At 39.1% G+C, this 21,106-nt stretch overlaps 1 protein-coding gene across 3 annotated transcripts in view; it reads right to left on the bottom strand.

Annotated features, from left to right (window-relative positions):
* DENND4C (DENN domain containing 4C) overlaps positions 1-16,050 on the bottom strand; it is a 71,439-nt gene extending 55,389 nt beyond the window's left edge. For 2 of the 3 annotated variants that reach the window (XM_056513479.1, XM_056513477.1), the window contains exon 1: positions 15,876-16,050. The gene's annotated coding sequence lies outside the window, so the exon portion shown is untranslated. Of the gene's footprint in view, positions 1-6,910; positions 7,052-15,875 lie in introns of all 3 variants that reach the window. The other variant, XM_056513478.1, reaches the window with a different exon arrangement.
* Positions 16,051-21,106: the final 5,056 nt, after the last annotated feature.

The following is a 21,106-nucleotide window of genomic DNA, read 5'->3' on the forward strand; positions in this document are numbered from 1 at the left end:
TCTTAATTTTTCTAAGAGCTCATCTATTTTGAGTTTTATCAAAGCAACTTTTCCCACGAAGCTACTGTGCTCTGTCCATTTTGTATGAGCACAAGACTAAGAGAAAACTCAACATTTAGAAAATTTTGGGATTTCCATTGTAACACACAATAATGTGTTTTCTTGCAGGAAAAAACCCTAAATACAAAAAAAAAAAAAAAAAAAAAAAAAAAAAAAAAATCTAAAATTAAAAACTGCTATCTTCATGTTGGATAATGACAATGCAGGATGTATTGAATAAAAAGTCAACATACAAGTTCCATAAAATATCTTGTTTTTGAAGTCTACAAAGATACTTCATTTTACACCAAACAAACTGAAAACAAAAACTTGGAATTCCACTTTAAGAACATAAACAATACAGTTTGAGGAATTACAAACCCCAATGTCCCTACAGACCCACACAGGTTATAAAAAAACTATTTAAGTGAAGTTAGTTTTCCAAATCATTCATAGTCCACAATAGGAAAGTTTGCAGTGAGTAGTTTAGAAACTTTTTTTTTTTTTTAAATAATGGAAGAGGAAAAAAAAGAAAAATGTATACAGAATAAAAGATGCACTTTTAATCCTCCCCCATGCTTTTCTAAAAGGAATTCCCATGGGCAGTAATTAGTTTTGTAGACAAAAAACAAAACCAGCCAGCAGAGATCACACTTTAAGGCACTTAGTACATCTAGCCTAAGACAAGATTTGTTTAGCAAAAAATATGCAGCAGTGAAGAAAATAACATCTTTTCAATGCTAAATGCCAGAAACATGACAAAGTGTTCTCTCCCACAGTTCACTTAAGGTTAGCTGCCTTAAGAACGTAATGTCTTTCTCAAAATCAAAATGTTATTTTATAATTCTTTATAAAGTTCTGACAAAAATATAGTTAAGTTGCTATTATCTTTACAAACATCACTGACCTTTCTTAAGGAGATGTTTCACAGGGAAACTGCACTGGTTAAAAGAATTCCGTTTTTATAATTTTTGAGAAAAATTATTACATTAGAAATTACTTCAGTTACTTATTAGTCTCTAAAGCTCCAGTTAGATTCTAAAAAGGCGTTAAGTGTCAAATTATCCTCTAAAATTAGGCATAAATCTACAAAAAAATGGTAGTCAAATTCAGTTTTTGACAAGTGTTCCAAAGAAAAGGAAGCATAAGCTTTGTGAAAGTGCGTACAGAAGCAGTTAAGGGAAATGGTTTGTTACAAACACCAATCTGATAATTTGCATGTGAATATTAACACCTTCAAACAACAAGAAGTTTTGGAAAACTGTATTTATATACTTGCTCCAGAGTAAGAATAATACCCGGTTTCAGAAACAGCCATTTTTAAGGCTTAAGTGCAGGCAAATCCTTGAGTATTGTTATTCCTTTCAGCCCTGGGAAAGAAGTGTCACAAATGCTGTTATCTCAATGCACAAAACCAACAAAATAAACTTACATCTAGAATGAGTATTGATACCAATATCTTTTTCAGTTCACTCCTAACTGGAGTGCTACCCTGATGTGTCCTTGAGAAAAACCAGCATAAGGCTCAGGATGCCAACTCAGGATGCCAACAGCCTTACTCAGAAAAATCAAGCTGGTCTTTAAAGTCTTGTATTTCCACTTCAGTAAGCATGCTACTACCTGAAAAGGTAGAAATGGCTGTCAGTGATTAATGGCTAACACATGACATTGTAATTAAACTTGAATCTTCTTTCACATACTGACATTACCCACAAACTGCAATGTGTGGAAACCACTACTTACAAAGTACTTGCTGTGTGGGAGCCTGTAACATGCATACACAGACGACTGAAGAACTGAGATGAGTTCTTTCCTTCATAACTAGAAATATTTTTGTAACCGGCCTGCACAGGAAATGACTATTATTCCAGACTGAGGAATAACTTCAGCACTTTTTGTGCTTTTTCTACTTTTTGTAGAAACATCTATTTTGTAAACAGACTCCATGGTCAGAATTTTAAGAAAGGTGGATGTTAAAATTAACTCAGGACTTCTGTACAAATCTTTAACTTAGCAAGTGAATTATACTTGGCTATTGGCAGCAAAGAAGTTAAAAAAATGTACATGTACTCTGCCCTGATATTTACTTTTAAAATGAACTGACCTGAAGATCACTGAACACACTAAATTTACTATGCTAACTTAAGAGATAAAGACATCACTGGATAGATCGAAAACAGTGCATTAGGAAGCCATCTGCAAGACTCGGAAAACTTATTGGTTACCATCTGAGTAAGAAAGAAGCATTACTATGTTTCTCAAGACCTGCCCTACGAAAAACTTCATAGATAACACAATGACTACCATAGGCACTATTACTTCCAATTAATTAACCAGAAGAGAAAAAGGGTATACAGATTCTGAAAACATAGAAAGTTTCCCCGTTAAGTGCTAAAGATGATCTCATTCTTTATTCACACACACCACTGTTTATCTCGTACTGAGATTAAATAGCACGATTTGTGAAGGAATGGGAAAAACAATGTTTACCCTTTGTTTAAAAGAATCTTTATTTTATAACAAAACACCCAGTGCAGAATTTCTTTTAATCAGTGAATTTGGAAGTGTGCCTTAAAATACATAAAAAGTATTACATAGTATGCACATACACCTTGGACAGGCACATTAAGTAACAAACAAGAGATACTTCTTGAGATAAACAGTACTAGCTATCTGTTTAACCTGAAAAGAAATAAAAAATTAAAACAAGATTTGAAATTACCCTTAAATATATGTTTGAAGAAGTTAAATCACTGTCATATCCAGCAAAGAGATACAGTTGGCTGCATTAAGCCTTCAGCTTGTCACTTTTTCTTCTGCACACATTTCAAATACCAGAATCACAAAATGATTTGGGCTGGGAGCAGAGTGACTCTATACATCATCTAGTTCCAACCTCCCTGCTACAGGCAGGGACACCTCCCATTAGACCAGGCTGCACACAGCCCCATCCAATGTGGCCTTGAACACTTCCAGGGATGTGGCATCCACAGTCTGGATACACTGATTATCTGGGCAAGCTGTGCCTCACCACTCTCACCGTGTCTTATGTACAATCTAAACTCCTCCTTAAGTTTAAAACTGCTGCCCCTTATTCTGTGACCTACAGGTCTTGGTAAAAAAAAAACTCCATGTAGCATTTCATAACAGTGGTAAAGATAGCAGCATGACAAAGAAGATGATGACAAATGATCAAAAAAGACAAATTTTTGTAGAAGCAGTTGATCCTAAATCAGAACAATAAAGTTTAATTACAAAGACAAAGTAGAACCCGAAGGCCTGAACATAGCAAGTTTGGTCAGCAGTGAGGACTTAGACACTAAAAAGTTTTGTCTCCAAGACTGCTCATAAAAATCAAATGCTAAAGGGCTGTGTTACCGGATATAGTGGTAAGTATTAATAGTATGACTACAACTTTTTAAAACTTCACATTAGTGAAATACAGCAACAATAGTGATTCCTTTGGCTTCTTTTATTAACTCTTTCCTAGCTGTATTCCACAGCAACAGAAAGAGCTCAGTGAAGGTGGTTCTCAATGTAAACTGCAGTCAGTAAATCGGCATGATTATTCTTATTCTAGTTGCCTCAATTTTTGTCTCTTTTTAACAAGATTGGGAAGTTGATAGCTGTAATCACTCTGAAAAGCAGTAAGTAATGCAACTGTGGACTAAACCTGGCAATAAAAACTTTATATATTGTTTGGGGGGGCTTTTTTTCCTAGACACGAAATACAGTTATGATTCTAAAACGCTCATGAACCTACACAGGCTTAAATGTACACAGCAAGCGCTTAAATGTACACAGCAAGTGCAAACAGTCCCCACTATTAATTTAACAACCAGAACGTACAACAGCTGGCACTCCAGTTGCTTGTCTGTTTCAGCATACCTCTCACTGCTACTGCTCACACTGCTGTGCTTGTCCATATCACACTCACTTTTAAGCAAACCCACTCCTACTCAGATAAGTGTGCAACTCCAGCTTATGCATTTCACAGCATAAATCAGACCTTACATGCACATTCCAAATAATTTAAAATTACAACAGAATGGATCATTATAAACTAGACTATCCCACAAAGTTAAGTGAGTTCCAGAGTAATCAGTGAGCAAGGAAGTTATCAAGCAGTTAAAATGGCACTTACAGCACACAGAGAAGTCACATGGACATATCTATATATAAGTTCTCTCAAGCACATTTTACAATCTGTAAGAAGATAAAGTGCATCCGTATACACACCTTAACAAAAGACAAGGTAAGGCCGCATTACTTCCAGCATACCATCACCAATGAACAGGATTAAATCAGAAAAAAAAAAGTAGCCCACAAATTATTAGCCAGTCAGGCAATAATAAGAGAAAAAAAAATTACTAGAAATGTTTTTAAAGACTTTCGTTTTTGGATTGCATATCAGATTATAATGAAAATTATTATATGAAGTAACAGTTACAGTCATTTGACTAAATTACATGAGTATTAGAAAAACTAGAATTGCAAAAATAACTTCAGAGATGCACTGCCCATCTTCTACCTATCTTAACGCAACCAGCAGTGGAACAGAAATAGCTAGATGTCACCCACATTTTGGCCTGAATATGCAAATATGCAAATACAGGACCATTCCTTCCAAGGAGTTTTAAAGTAAACATTTGAGAATATTGCAATTGCACAATTAAAATATATTACAACCTATTATCTCATAGGTGATTATTTTATTGAGGCCTCTAACATTGAAAAAATAAACTTAAGGACAAAGTCAAAGATAAAAACCTTGCCAATTTTAATGAAGCATTCCTACAGGATGATTTAGGACTGAGTTAATTGAACTTCATCCAGAAATAACCTGTATCAAGGTCTGGTACTGAAAATAATCTAAACTAGGTTTTTGCATCAGATAGCTAAATTGTTGCAAACTTGAACAACTTGCAAAGAAAAAAAATGTTTACTCTGCAGTTGCTGTTTGTGTACCAGATTGTTTTCTAACTGTGCATAAACACAAAAATCAGGCATAAAATGCATTTAACCAGGCTTGACGGTAAAGTTTTCTAAAGCATTCCAAACGGATCAGGCTACTACACTAGGAAGTATCACACCTCAGGTAAGCAACTCCCATGGAAGTAAAGGCACCAAGCCCGGAAAAAACCTGATGACACAGCAGGGTTTTCTTTCCCTCCACCTCTACAAAAAAAAGTTCTCAGAGCAGCAGAGAATGTTTGAGAACAAAATCACTTCTGCATTAAGCTTTTGGTATGTCAAACATAGTTATACTGTTAATACATTTAATACCGGAAAAACCCCTGTGTTATATAAATTGATTAAATAAATAAATTTTAACATAAAATTACCACAGATAGAACCCAAATAGCAAAGCCTGGAACACCACAGGTGGAAAATGCAAGGATGTTTTTCACTGTTTAACTTTACCTGTTATTCCTAGAACGACCAAAGACAACCATTGTTTTTAAAAACCTGGACAAGTATTTGGTGCCTCTTTTTTGGCAATTTGTTACCAACATTTTCATGAGAGCCACTATAAAATACATCATTCATATACTGGGAAACAGATGTCTGTGTTCTTCCAACATAGACTTCCTTTCCAATTTGTTTGGAGATGATGCAAAAGTGTACACCCCAGGAAGAAGAGATGGAGATGAAATAAACTGACTCTGCAAATCCAGTATCGTAATAAGTGATAATCACACAGCAATAAATACCTAGTTTTCTCAATCATATACAGTTTGCCACTTACGCATCAATTTTGTTACTGAGAAGTCTTACAGCTTTTCAGATGTGTTTTAGAAAAAAGAGGAGAACACATTGGCCTTAACCAGAATATATTATTGTTCCCCATTACCTTGAATTTTCTTTGCACTTGCTAAGTCTTCCTCAAAGATTCCTCAAAGGAAATAGGGCAACTAGCCACAGATTTTCAGGTTTATATTTCATAAATTAAAATTAGTTAGAAAAGCAATCTACTAACAATTTGAAGTTCTGTCTTAAGGAGTAGAACTGTGGTTTTAGTCTGATTTTTTTCCGATTGCCAGCAAAACCAGTTACCACTGCTACAAAACAGCGGAGCAATGATGTGATTATATTAATGCCTGTATTAAAGATAACAAAGCTTTCCGAAGCAAAGTTTTGTGATAGCCAGTTGAATAGCTATTTATTAATTAAAAATGGCTGAAAATATCACTAAGTTACTGGACCCTGTAACCCAGGACACTCAGGAGTCTGAAAATTTGGCCCTCAGAAAAATTCTAAGCTGAGGAGGAAACAAAAAACAAAACAAAACAAAACAAAACAAAACAAACAAACAAAAAAAAAAAAAACCAAAACAAAACAAAAACAAAAAACCAACCAACCAGACAACAAAAAAAAAGTTCCCCTAAATCTAAGAAATATCCAGCCTATTCCAGACCATCCAGGGTACTTCTACCATATTAATATTCAATAGTTTAAGTTTTCCTATTGAACAGTAATTTCAAGTTATCCAATGGTATAAAATTGGAGGAGTTATGTGAGGTCAAAACTCAAATTCTGAACTGACCTATACAGTCTTGAGAAGCAGTCAGAACCAATGAAGGCAAGTTTGGTACCAGTAAATTAAGTTCTACTGCCAAGGACAGAAAACAGAAATGAAAAAGATATGAGACAAGAAGAATGATAACCAGCAAGCAGTTCAGCTACCCTCATTCAATAAACCAGTTTAATCTTGTTTTACCAGTGCTGTATCCAAACTGTTCTTTCACATAACAGAAGATGACAACTTCTCCAGAGACTGCAAAGAAAATAGTTCGAAGGAGAAAATTTAACAACAATAACAGCAACGTAGTTCTCAGAACAACAAAAGTACTTTATAAAATCCACTTACTGCCCCAGTTGAAAGCTTTAAAGGTTAGCCATGCTCAGTATTATGTAATGAGTGAAACATCTGCTGCCCTGGAAACATTCTTTGTTAGAGAACTCTTTCTGTAATTGGAAACTCCTTTGGAAAAAAGCCAAGCATAGTAGCCTGAAACAAAAACAAAATAGCAAAAGAAAAAGTCAAGCGACAAAAAGTCCAGTGGTTAAATTTCTTCTGGGAGCCCAAATCTCCAAGATTGCTTTTTGTAGTTACTTTGATGTCTTTTTTTGGTTTGGGTGAGTGGGGACTATGATTTGGTTTTGAGAGGTCAAAGAAGAGAAGAAACAATGTTGTTCCAGATTCACCTGAGAAGTTACTCCAAGTAAGCTATAAGAATCAGAGATATTCTCTTTCTTATTGCTCTCTCAACTAAGCATTGAAATACTTAAGTATTAACATTAAAATTATTTTGCCAGAATCTCCACAGAGATTTGCCAGATCATAGAATCATGGTTTGACTTGATTTCAGCTAGCCATCTGCAACACAATCAGCCATATGTCACTGGAAATCATAATCTAAGGGCTCTACAAAATCAGAGTGAAAAACCCACTTAATGGTTTTGAAGAACATGATTTTCCTTATTTTTATCTTTAAAAAACACCACTGCAGGAAAGGATCTTTCTTCTCTGTAGCTGTCTTCACTCACAGCTTCACCACACCAAAGACAGGCTGCTCCATGGATATGTTCACAGCGGCCTTTCCCCACCCCACTGAACTCTTCTTGTGCCTACCAAGAGGTATGATTCCCATTTCCGGTTGGCCTACGACAACCAGCCTCAAACCACTTGGCTTCAGCATTTTCATTCTTCCTCAGCTGCTTTTCAAGCTTGGTGGGAACTTATTAACACTTCAGAAGTCTGTCTTTTAATCCTCTTGCCAAGTCCTCATTAAGAAAATCTCATTTGCCAAGTTGACTTAAAATTAAGTCCAAACCACACACTTGACAGCAGTTAGAATATTCATGCTTTTGGTCTTAAGCTGCAGCAGTGTACTACTTATACAGACATATATGTCAATAAATATTTTTCTCAAACATGAAAAAAAGCTATCAAGGGTAGCAAGCTTGAGATTCTCTGTCATGAAGTTGTAACGCACTGGACATGATAAATGTGAAGTCTGACATTAAACCTATTTTGAGCCTTCTCTTAATATCATCATATGATACTCAAAATACCTATTCCATATTTCTTAACACACTGTGGACTTCTCAGGCAAAATAGTCACAGGGAACTTAATTTTCAGGGATAAACTGTACAGATTTTAGGCAGTAGAAGTCAAACAATTGCCAAGAGCATATCATTAGTTTCTCTCATAATTTAATACGTCCTCTTGTCTTTCTATTTAAAATATTCTTCACATTTGTTTTTATGTTTTTGTTTTACATTTTTACTGTTTTGACACATAATATATTTCTGGATTTAGTAATATGCTTAAAATAAAAAAACTCAGTTTCCTAAAGCAGGCTACGACTATCATGAATACAATTCACAATTGTTAACATTCCTATTTCCAATTTAACCATTTAGGAATTAATTAATTTGATTTACTTAGAGAACTGATCTCAGACTTTTCCAAATTTTTTTGAAATCCCAAGATTTGATCCCACATGACTTACAAAACACACAGTCCCAATGCTCATTTGCTATGGCATGCACAAGACATTTGAGGCACCCTACATTCATTTCTCTGCACAGGGTGAACTGGAATTAACAATTTCCTCATTTGCAAAAAAAAAACAAATCAACAAAAAAACCCCTAGCCCCAAAACCACCAAAGCAAACCCTCCCAACCTCCCCCACCAAATCAAAACCCAAAGAAAAAAAACCAAACAAACAAAATGACCAAAAAACCAGACACCTACACCAGCCCTCACAATGTCTTCCCAAGTATTCAGCAGTGGAACACCATCATTTTACTGTAGTGATGCTGCCCCACTGCACACTTTACTATACTGCTGGCTCTTGGAAGGGACAGGCAGGATGACAATTGTGGCATCAGAGGACACACCTTAGAGATGGGCTATCATCATTTTAGTCCCTGCTCAAAAGAGAGAGCATAACCCTGCCCTTTATGATAGCTTTAATCTTTTACACTCTTTTTTTTAACCTCTGCCAGGTCTAGGGCAGTATCAAGGCTCCATGTAGCCAAGAGGAGTAGGAATATATATGGAGTGATATTACTTTTACAGTTAACAACCTGGACCACTCAAATGCAAAATATTTAAACTCAGACATTCAAACCAGAAAGCACGCTGGTTAATGGTGAGAATTTTAAAAAGGTACAACAGACAATTAGACCAAAGGATCAAAGCAGTTTCCCTCCTCAGATCTGTGAATCATCTGGCTACTAATATAACTAGCAAAACAGTTCAAAATAAGAGGAGTGACTGAGTTAATAAGATCTTTTATTCCTAGCAGAATCAATTGGATCAAACAGACTAAGAAGAGGTTTTGAGACGTACAGCGCATACACTGTACATCCAAATCTCACAGAAGAAAAAAGAAAATCTATAAACATATTTGAACAGGATTTGTTCTGTTTTCTTTAAAACAATCTGAAAAGTCACATTAGTCATTACATTCACAGTGAATGAGTCATCATAATCCAAAAGAACTTCAGGCATTCACATATAATTATCTTACAAGTAGATTCCTACAAACAAAGTTGAAAGCAAAAATGCAGTAAAGTATATGTGTCAGAGTTTGAAATGACACTGCCTTTTAAGAAAGTATGAGTTTCTTTTAAGAATTGTGTACCATGCTTTTTTTTCAAAGATGAACTTGTTCTTTCATCTACCCAGTCCTGAACTACATACTTCTCCCTTTATTGTGTGTTAGGTACATCTGGTTTATTGCTAGAATTGTACTAGCATTGCCAGAAGTCCACAAAAGAATTCTGCTCTTCAGAGTGATACAGGTATTCCAATATAAGCCCCTGTGAAAGCAAGCCACCACCAGCAAAACAAATTCTTGGCTCGCAAAATCTGTTCTGCTTATGGCTTGAGCTTTTCTTACACCAATACAACTCCAGGTTTGTGTACATTGTTGACTAGTGTTGGAAAACTTTAGTGGTATGTCTATATACTTTATTCACAAACAAAATGAACAGTCTCACACAGGGAAAATTCCTAATTACTTATTTACTACTAAGACATAACAAAAAATGAAAAGAAAAAAAACTAAGGAAGGATGTATCCCCAAGGTTAAGCAAGAATTTAAGGCCAGAAAAAATTCAGAATTCTTTCACCAATTACTCCAATTGCAATAATTCATTTTGAGGCAAATAAACATTATAGGGGAGACATACACACTTGCTTTTTCTGGTTTCAGCAAAACTTTGAGAAAACAGTAACACTTTTATGCAGTTACAAAGTTTTACCTCTTATGTCCTGCTGACCTTTGAATATTCAGAACTGAAAACAAACCTGGATGTGACCTACAAGAGGCAAACTGCTCCCAAGCACTAGCAAACCACATCACAGTGGTTTCATGACTTTGAAACTAATAACAATACTACTTGTACTCTTCCTCCTCCTGCCAAATCCAAATTTTACTCTTAAATGTTTGTGGTACCTGTTCAGAAAACTAAACCTCATAGGGTTAGCCTTCCCCTATTCCTTCTGCAGGAATTGGAAGAAGAGCTTCAGCTGGCAATTGAGGGCACCTGATGTTAGGCTTTCATTGGGAATTACCCCCCAAAAAGAAGGTGGTGGGTAACAGGGGAAGAAAGAAGCCTAGGAACTTGAGTCTCCTTAGGCTAAAATTAACTTCTGTCAATATTACTCTTAAGTCACACCTTTGGCAGCTTCAGTACCCTAACATATGTTAGCACCTAAAATACGTTTTACATACATTAAATATTTCTCAAGTTATCCATCTCCTTGAAAGCATTTCCTCTGGAAAAGACACAGCTCATTTTATAGGATTTATTTCAAGGAATCCTACAAAAGCTATTGTCTATGCCATGAAAAAATCCACCTCAGTATACCAAAGTTCATATTGCCTGCAAATACAAAAATTTTCTACCACTTCCAATTAGATACCTAGAATTCTACATTCTCTCTAGAATCACTAATTACTTAAAATGTTATTATGAGATTTCATGCTCAGCTGTTAAAGCATAGGTACAAATTACTCTGTAGTATAGACAAGCTACTGCTGCTATTTCCATGGACGGCTGACTGATCAGCAACTGAGAACTGGGCACACCGGTTCCCATATTTTGCAATGGTCCCTTTTGATGATTAGACTAACCAGATGAATATTCTGTAACTGTGACTCAGCATTTTACTTTGTATTTCCTTTCTATAACCTTCTCTTAGACCAAGATGGATATCCTGCAGAAGCTTCAGGGCTTAACTACACAACTAAAGGTGCCTTGAATTCTTGAATTTCCTGAAACATTAAGTCTTTGAACTTCTTTCTCTACGTACACTGCTCATAGGTAGCTGCTCTCTAGCTGTTCTCTTTCTCCCAACCATGTTTTTATTCCTCCCCGAAGCATAAAAATATACATATTATATAGACACAGCAGGAGGATATTTTAATCTGAAGACTTCTGTCTATGTCAGGTTTCTTATTTGGGTAAGAGCTTCTTCCCCAGAGAATAGCAAGGAGGGCTGAAGTCATGCTATGGTGACACCAGGAACAGCAGAACTGGGTTGCTCAATAGGGAAGAGAAAAAAAAATGTCTTGCTCTCAGCAGTCAACTCCTCTACATTACAAAGATTTGCTAAAGGGAAGGGCAACACTGAAGAATGTCTCAGTAGAGAGACTTCAGTTTATACATTACTAATCAAAGGCTGAAATCAATAAAGACAAAAGCTAACACTGAGCTGGTTCAGAGAAAAATCAATCGAAGTTTTTGCCTTTTTGGTGAAAATGGTTACATTTTGTGGTATACCTGCCCTTTGCTCACAACTGAAAAACACTTTCATTTCAGGATGATGAAAGCTTCTATCCATTTGGACACTTGTAATTGTAAACTCAGCTTTTGCTGCTAGAACTGAATAACTTAATTTGCACATCAATCCTTGATTTACACTATTTTTAATATATTTTAGGCAGAGGAACACAGGCTTTTGGTTTTTTACTTGAAAAGCATCAAGTCTCTTTTGAGAATTTAGAGACCTTTGAGAAAAGAAAGGAACTGAAGTGTCTCTAAATACAAAGATGAAAGCAGAGTAAGGCAAAACTGGCCCACTGCATTTAACTGAAACAAAGCAAATGGAATGTTTAGCAACATGCAAGCCAACATTCAGCAAGAAACTGTGGGTACATTTTTACTGTTCTCTTGATCAACAAGTCCGAGATGCTATTAAAAAAAAAAAAAAAAAAAAAAAAACCATAGAAAAAAAGTTGCATGATTAAACAGAGACCATAATCATAATCTTAGTAATTCTAAATACTCAAGTTTCCTGTCTGCCAAAGCAAACAGTACACATCAGGACTGCATTTATAAGCTCAAAAAGTCTGTAAGCAGAAAGAAAGGGCTAGAGTGAGATACTAACCCAGAAAAAACTTTCTTCTCAGGCAGAGCTTGGAATGCAGAGCACAGTGTAACTGTACTCCTGAAACTTTAGAATAAGTAAGCCTTACGCTCACATTTTGCGACAGATGCAAAAGAATTAACTGAACATGAAAAGTAACAGTGCACGAGAAACTATGTTGCACTCCAGAACCTGTCCGGAACTAAGTCACTTTGCTTCTACGAACAGAGAGCAGAACTGAGGGCCTTTACCTCCACAAATTTGCAGAATAAAACACCCTCATTATCATTACAGGAGTGTAGCATTTCCAACAACACTACCTTTTTATCAGATTGGAAAGAAGCAGCATCACATTTCTGTGCAACCACGGGCAACAACTTCAACACAGGGATTATTTTTGTAACAAATCAGAAATTCCAAAGCAGATAAAAAACCCTAAAACATCCAGTTTACTCTTTGAAGCACTACAGGAGGAAAACACGATGCAAAAGCAGCAAACCGATTTTCATTTTACAGATCTGAATAAGCAGTATGGACAACTATCGGGCAAGTCACATGGGAAACAACTTAGTAACTATGATTATGACCCCCAAGAACTATTTTACAGGTCACCTATGCCAAGATTTCCAGTACCTTGAATATCATTCAAGAAAGGATTGCTGAAGGTGGGCAATCCTTGCCTTGTGATGACTAGCAAGCACAGGAAGAAAAAGATAACCTTCAACAGTGCAATGTACCCTTACAACAAAAGGACCTAATTAAGAGTTTACGGGCACTTTTTGTTGTTATTTCAGCCAGAAGACCATGCAACCAGTAAGAAGACCACCAAACATACTAGCCTTTATGCACACTGCTCTAAATCTACAGGTGCCACTGAAATTTATCTGAAAACTTAACAGTAAAATGAAACAGCCAAAAGACTGTCTTACCTTCTTCTTGCAACTTTGTCAATATATCTTCCATACCAAATTCTACTGAGACTTTTCTCCTACTGGCTATTTTTAAGCAAACTCAGATGGTGTGTCAAGATGAACACCTGAACATACTTCTCCTTGAAGCATACGAAGGTTGAATTCTAAAATAAATTCTCCATTGGTCAAACACAGATATAAAGAAGAACTAAGCTTAAAAAGATACCACTGCTAGAACTGTATTTCAACAATATGTAGCACTGTCATTCCAAATGAGAATTTAATACATGTTCAGTCAGAGGGATGTCATACATACCAACATTTAATGCTTCAATTTTGCTCAGGTTGCTTTTGTTTTTTTTTTAATGAAAACCATGTAAAGGTTGATCAGGAAGAGATCTCATACACAATCTTCAAGTAAGAAAACAAATACAAAGGACACAGTCCAAAAAGATGTCATTACTTTACTTTGGGCTTTTACCAATCTTAACTGAAGAACAAACAGCCAAATGTAACATTATATTTATCTGTAAGCATGTACAAAACTGCACATCTTAACTTGTAAGGTATCTTTTTTTTTTTAGAGATTCAAACATTGAGATTTTAGCAGCACTCAGTGTCAAGCAGTACTAGTAACTGTTTTAACATAGAAGCCAAAACTCATGTAGGCAAGCTAATATCTGCATTTCTGGTTTCTACTAAACTTCCTTGCACTGCTCAAGACAGACATACACCATTAGCATTTAATATCCACTGGAATGGTAAAAAGCAGACTGCCAGCCAATACTTAGGAAACAAAATTAAAAATCTTAAAACCCACTTACAGCCACATTTATAATATAAACTTTGACTAACTATCTAACAGTTAAGGATTTTTAGCTGGTGTCCTTTGCGCAAAGAATTTGAAATATACATGCTAGTATGGCTGGTTAGTAGTCTGGTTAATCACTTAACTCTGGTCACGACTGCTTTTCAAAAAAAAAAAAAAAAAAAAAAAAAAAAATTCTTTCATTTCCCAAGCAGATATGAAGTAATTTGCATTCCATCATTATTTTTTTTCCACAAGAACAAAACATCTACTGCCTTAACTCCTGCCATGTCATGTTAAAAAGAGTGATGCAAAAACTTTCATTAACTTTGTGTTTGGTCCACACAAAGAAACAGCCAACAAAACTAGCAAATAATTCTCTTTTTATTAACATGCCCATGTGCAGGCTCAAATTTAACTAAACTTTAAACTATTATGAAGTTTAAAAACTTAATGGGAAGCCAAGAAAATATTAGAGTAAGTCACACTAACACAGCTTACAGGAAAATAAAAGAAAAAATAAAAGTCTAATGAAATGTTGTTTGTTGTTTGTCCTGCCCTCATGCAGATATAAAAGGTTAGCCACAGGCATCGTCTGACAGCAGCACAAGAGTCCATGTCTGCAACGTGTTTGATCTTGACAAGAGGTCTTAACAGCATTAAAAAGGTTGGTACAGAATTGACATTAAGTTTAGAATTAAGATAATGTTGATCAGCTTTCGCATCCCTGCTGAGACTGCAGAAGCAACTACTGAATTGTGCTCCAACACTTTCGAGGACTGTGTTTGTCATTAACAGCACAGTTAATCAGCTTACATCATACTTAAAGCCTCCATTACTATTTTTTCACTATTTGACGCACAAAAGCCCAAGCATATCACCAGATCTTTCCACTCCATAGGCTATCTGGCTGTGCAGAAAAGACACATACGAGATAGCCTCAGATGACAAAACAGATTGATTAAAAGTTATGCATTTAGCTTTTCCTTGTTCTCGTATCTTCAGTACTTTACGTTTCTCACTGATACGCCCAGATTCCAAAATACCAGCGTGACTTAGTCAGGATGATCCCTGTTATCCTAACACCCTCCAACACCCGGTGACGATCTCCAGTTCGGCACAGACCCTCGCATGGGTTAAACGCGCTGACGCCAGGGCTTAGGGGAGGAGTCGGGCATGGAAAAGGAGAGGAAAATGGAGAAATACGGGAGGGAGCTGCCCTGGGACTCACCTGCAGCGCCTGCCACCTGCGCCGCTGGAGAGCCCCGCGCTCCCGTGGGGCGGCCGCGCCCGGCGGGAGCAGGGAAAGTAACAATTATCATGGAAATAACTACAGTGAAAAAGTCCAGAGAGCACCTCCGCCCTCCCGGGCGCGCAGAGCGGGTTAAGTACGAGCCCCGGCGCACAAGCTCTCCCGCGGCAGGTCAGGGCAGGAGCCTTTCCCAGGACCGAGCAGGCGCCGAGGAGCCTCCGAACCTCCCTGCCTGTCCGGCGAGGAGGGGAGTTTCCTCCGGGCGCCTTGGAGGGGAAGGAAGGGGCCGTGTGGGGGGCGCAGGAGAGGGGCTCCCCCGCCGAACGCCGCGCCCCGAGGCGGGAGCGGGCGCCGGACCCGGCGGCTCGCCCGCCTCCCCCCGCACCCGCCTGTCAGGCCGCCTCCTCTCCTCTCCTCTCCTCTCCTCGCCTTTCCTCTCCTCCCTGCCTCCCTCCCTGCCGCGGCCGCTCACCTGCCGCCGGCCCCTGCCCCTCCAGCGCGCCGCCGGCCGCGCCGCCCCTGCCCTGCCGCTTCGCCCCGCGCCCGCCGCTGCCTCAGGAGCCGCCGCACGCGTCACCGCTCCTGTTTGGGGAGGAAGCGGCCACCATGTTACTTTCTCCCCCTCCAACGCCTACAGGCGGGTCTAGGGCCCGCCCCGAAAGGAGGCGGCGGCGGCGGGCCCGGGGAGCGGCGCTGCGGCGGCCAGGGGGCGCCGGCGGGAGCGGCCGGAGCCGCGGCTGAGCCCGCGGCACGGGCACCTGCGGCGGGCGCCCTTCGGGCAGGCCCGGCGCCCCTCGGGCCGGCTCGGCGCCCTTCGGGCAGGCCCGGCGCCCCTCGGGCCGGCTCGGCGCCCCTCAGGCCGGCTCGGTGCCCTTCGGGCAGGCCCGGCGCCCCTCGGGCCGGCTCGGCGCCCCTCAGGCCGGCCGCCGGGCTGCGGGAGTGCTCTTTCCCCGGCTACGGCTTCGGTGAGGCGTTGGGTTGTACCAGGAACAAAGTAGTAAGAAAGGAAACTTGGCGAATGACAGAATACTCGGAGTTGGAAGTGACCGACAAGGATCATCGAGGTTCAGTTCTTAGTCTTACACAGGACAGCCCCAAGAGTCAAACGGAGAGCCTTGTCCAAATGCTTCTTGAGCTCTGTCAGGCTTGGTGCAGGCTCGGGGAGCCTGTTCCAATGCCCAGCCATTCTCGGGGTGAAGAACCTCTTCCTAATAACCAACCTAAACATCATTTGATGCCATATATAGTATCAGTCATATAATAAGTCATAAATCCAATCATATCATCAAATTCCCTCGGGTCCTGTCACTCTTCCCCAGAGATGAGGTCAGTGCCTGCCCCTCCTCTAACTCTCATGAGGAACCTGCAGACTGATGAGGTTTGTCCTCAGTCTTCTCCTGGCTGGACAGACTAAAGGACTTCATCTTATCCTTGTATGGCCGTGATTACTTCAGCTACCTACCCCGCTGAGGTACGCACTTCATAGGTGACTCTCAACCAAATAGTGATTGTCACATTTTCTGAAAGATATAAATGTTGCGGTATAGCAAGGTCAGAGGGCTTACTGTGGGTGAAGGGAAGATGGTAAACATAGTTTTTCTGTGTTTTAGTGAGGACTTTGGTGCGGGAGTCATCTTCTCCAGCACTTTGGTTTTTGTTAACAACCTTCTGGACAAGCTGTCCAGCTGTAAGAAGAGCAGGTTCACAGTGCAGGGGGTGAAGAATTGACTGAAGGGCAGCTCAAAGGGTAGCGGTCAATGTGGCCACATCTGGCTGGCAGTGGCTCATTAGAGGTGTTCCTCAGGGTTCAATTCCTGTTTGATGTTTTTATCTGTGATCAGGAAGCAGTAGTTGAAAGCATGTTTAGTATGTTTGCTGATGATACTACATCATCAGGAGGGTGCTGTTGACTCTCTTGGGGGACTCGGATGCAGAGCAATCTGGATATATCATAGCAATGGAAAATAATCAGTGTAATGATGTCTAACAAGAACACCAGATTCAGCACCTGGGTTGGAGGAACACTGGACACAAATGTAGACTTGGGAGAGGAGTGTGTGTAGAGCAGCCCTAGAAGAGGGATCTGGGGGTGCTGGCTGGCAGCAGCTCAGCGTGATCAGCAGGGAGTGTTGGGCAGCCAGGAGGGCAAACCCCACCCCGGGGTGCATCAGACACAGCATCACCAGCTGTGATTGGGATCATCCTGCTGGATTCAGCCCTGGTGCAGCCTCACCCTGAGTCCTGTGTGCAGTGCTGGGCCCATAGTTTAAAAAGGATGTGAAGGTCCCTAAATGTGTCCAGAGGAGGGAGATAAATCTGATGAAAGGGCTGGAAAGAATGTCCTATGAGGAGCAGCTGAGGATTTGTCTAGTTTAGAGCAAAGGAGGCTGAGGGCTTATTGCCCTGAACAGCTTCCTAAGGAGAGGATGTGGAGAGGGAGTTGCTCATCTCTTCTTCCTGAGACCCAGCAACAGGATGTAAGGGAACAACTCAAAGCAACACTGTGGGAAGTTTAGACTAACACTGGGAAGTATTTCTTTACAAAGATGGTGGTCAAACACTGGAACTGACTTCTTAAAGAAGTGGTCAATGCCCTAAGCCTGTCACTGTTTAAGAGAGTTTTGGATTGTGCCATCAATGAAGTCAGCCTGGGAGTGCTCAGGCAGTTGGACTAAATGATTGCTGTAGGTCCCTTCCAAAGGAAACTATACTATAGTACTCTATTTGGTTCTACCCTAAGTTGTCTTCCTTTCTGGCTGTAGATTTCTACCACCTTCCAGCAACTCTGACATCAGATCAGATGTTCCACTATTCTGGTTTTATTCAATAACTGTCTAGGAAGCTCAAGGGGTGTTTTAATGTGTTCATTTTTTTCTGAATTATTGATTGAATAAACTACCCTAAAAAGTCACTGAGTAGTAGATCTGCCATAAAAAATGAGATGACCATCCTTTTGGTAGCACTTAGTCATGGTGTGGCTTGTGCCATCCTTAAATTCCACCTACACAAAGGAAAGAATGAGGCTTAGAGAAAGGCAGCTAATTTATGTGTTTTTGAACCTGTTTCGCCCAGAGAGGTTAGCTCCAATCCTTACATCTAAAGAAGCATTGTGTTGTTTTGGTTTTTTTTCTGGAATAACATGGGTTTCTGGATCCATTCTGCTCTTTTTGTCCTTTAACCAAGGCAGATGATCTAAGCATCAATGTTTTTTTTACAAAAATAATCACCTAAATCATGCATGTATCAGGCAACTTGTTACTGCCGAAAACAAATAACTAAAGAATTTTATGTTATAGCAAATCATTCTGTTTATTTAACTGAATTAAATTTAATCTGAATAGCAAAAATCCCCCTCTCTTCAATGTAGTTTCAGACAGTTTTCAAAAATTGTCTTGACTTTGTTTAATCACCAATTGCCAGATTTATACTCCAGGTAGGCCTGATCCTTTAAACTCATTGAAGCAAATAATTTGTTTATTTTGAGTCCTTAGAAATAAAGCTATTTCTCTTTTCAGATTTCTGACAGAACAATTGAACATTCCTTCATAACTGCTGGAAGATTTCATTCCTTAATCCTCTAGTTGCCTCAAGTCATACAAATTATGGAAATGACATCAGAGACCACTTCATCTTCTCTGGCTTTTGGAAAGACAGATGGAGTCGGAGTTGGATCTATAAAAGGGGTAGTGAAAATGAATAAAGGGATGGTTGCCTGCTGCCCCAGGGAGTTCTGCTGATTGCAGTCTGTTAAAAATTTTGTGAGGTAATGCTATCACTGTAATATGTGGATGATCTGATCACTGTTTACTTTTGAATTGCAGTATTCTGCAATTCCAAATAAGACAGCAAGCTCTGAAACCAAGTCTTTCTTCTTATTGTGCAGCTGGTTATGGTTTCACAATTTATTTGCTCAGACTGTATGGTATGTGTGGGATCTGAAGATTCTCTGGCTTTAGTCATTTAATCAGAGACATACAGAGATGGGAAAAACATAAAATTATTGTCATATATAGCTTCAGCTTAAAACATGTATCATGTAATTGGCAATTGTATTTCAGGAAACTCGTCTGTTGTAAAACCACCATATTGTCTGAAAGTGTGAGGATTTCAATCTAGTATTATAATTTTTGCTAGTTGTGACTGTGTTATGAGATCAAAACCTAAGTTAGTCAATTCTTGCTGGAAAGGTCTTCTTGCAGGGGAAGATAAGGATCCCTTTCTTTATATAAATTATTTTAAATTAATAATATATGCTGCTTAAAATACTGGCCTAAATTCAAAAATACTTTGAAATTATTATTCTTTAAAAATCTGATTATCTTGATCTTTTCTGCATGAAATGTGGCAGGATTTTTTGAGATATTTATCTTCCAAAGGTTTTCTCAGTATATTTTTCTGAAAAATATCACCCTGCCTTTCCTTGTAAAAGCTTCTGGTTAGAGTCTCTCTGTGTCCAGCTTAGAAGGCAACAGGTCTTAGAATTGTTTTCAAAATGCTTATGATTCCCTGAAGTATTATTCTTATGTTAAGTCCTCAGTAGTTGGAAAAAAGAGGTTATTCCTGCTAAAAAGTATTGAGCATGATATCTCTTGGTTTTGGCTGCACATAGAAAATAGGGGTTTCAGAAAGCACAAGATTGTTGCAAGGTCTGTTTTTGCTAAGACTCACTTTTGTCTGGTTTTTGCTGTTAGGTTTGGCTCTGGATATTTTTTAGCAGGTTCCTAGGTTAGCTGGCATACAACAGTCACTTCTCTATACTTACAGAAGGTTCTGTATGTTGTTGCATGTTGAACCTGGCCGATCAGCCCGTGCAAGTAAAAAGGCACAAAAGGCAATAATTTTTAAAGTACACTCAGATTTGTGATTTATGTGATCTTGATCCACCTGTCATTGCTGAGACAGCTGACCCTATCCTAATAGGAATGTCTCTGAACATAAATTCTGTTTTAAAGTTCCAGTCAGTTTATGCTGACTCACTTTATCCCTCACTTACCTAACCTGACTTAACTGTAAGTACTTACTTAGGTCTTAATGGCTGGATTTAGTAACATAACCTCATTTTTTATTTATTTTTCAAGAAGACTCACTTCTTGGAAATGAGAAACCACTTTTTCTTGAGCAAAAACTTGCTCAGTTTATCTAAAGATCTCAGTTGCCTTGATTGAAATAAATAGGTACCTTCACGAAGATTAAATAGAACCTTTTAATTTAGAGAGAAAAAACAAAAAATGTCTGGAATATAATGCCTTACAACTTGCACCTGGGTTGGGGAAATCCCTGTTATAAATACAGGCTTGAAGATGAACAGATGGAGAGCAGGTGGAAGAGAGGCTGGACATGACTCAGCCATGAGCACCTGCCACCCAGAAAGCCAAATGTGTCCTGGGCTGCATCCAAAGCAGCGTGGGCAGCAGGGGAGGGAGGGGATTCTGCCCCTCTGCTCTGCTCTGCTCTGCTCTGCTCTGTGAGCAGTGCAGTGCTGCATCCATCTCTGGGGTCCCTGTACAGGAGGGACGAGGACCTGTTGGAGACAGTCCAGAAGAGGTATGGAGCACCTCTCCTAAGAGAACAGGCTGAGAGAATTGGGATTGTTCAGCCTGGAGAAGAGAAGGCTTTGGGGTGACCTAGTTGTGGCCTTCCTGTACCTGAAGGGAACTTACAAGAAATATGGAGAGAGTGTTTACAAGAGCATGTAGTAACAGG

This window comes from Oenanthe melanoleuca, chromosome Z (assembly GCF_029582105.1).
Source record: "Oenanthe melanoleuca isolate GR-GAL-2019-014 chromosome Z, OMel1.0, whole genome shotgun sequence".
Lineage (NCBI taxonomy): Eukaryota > Metazoa > Chordata > Aves > Passeriformes > Muscicapidae > Oenanthe > Oenanthe melanoleuca.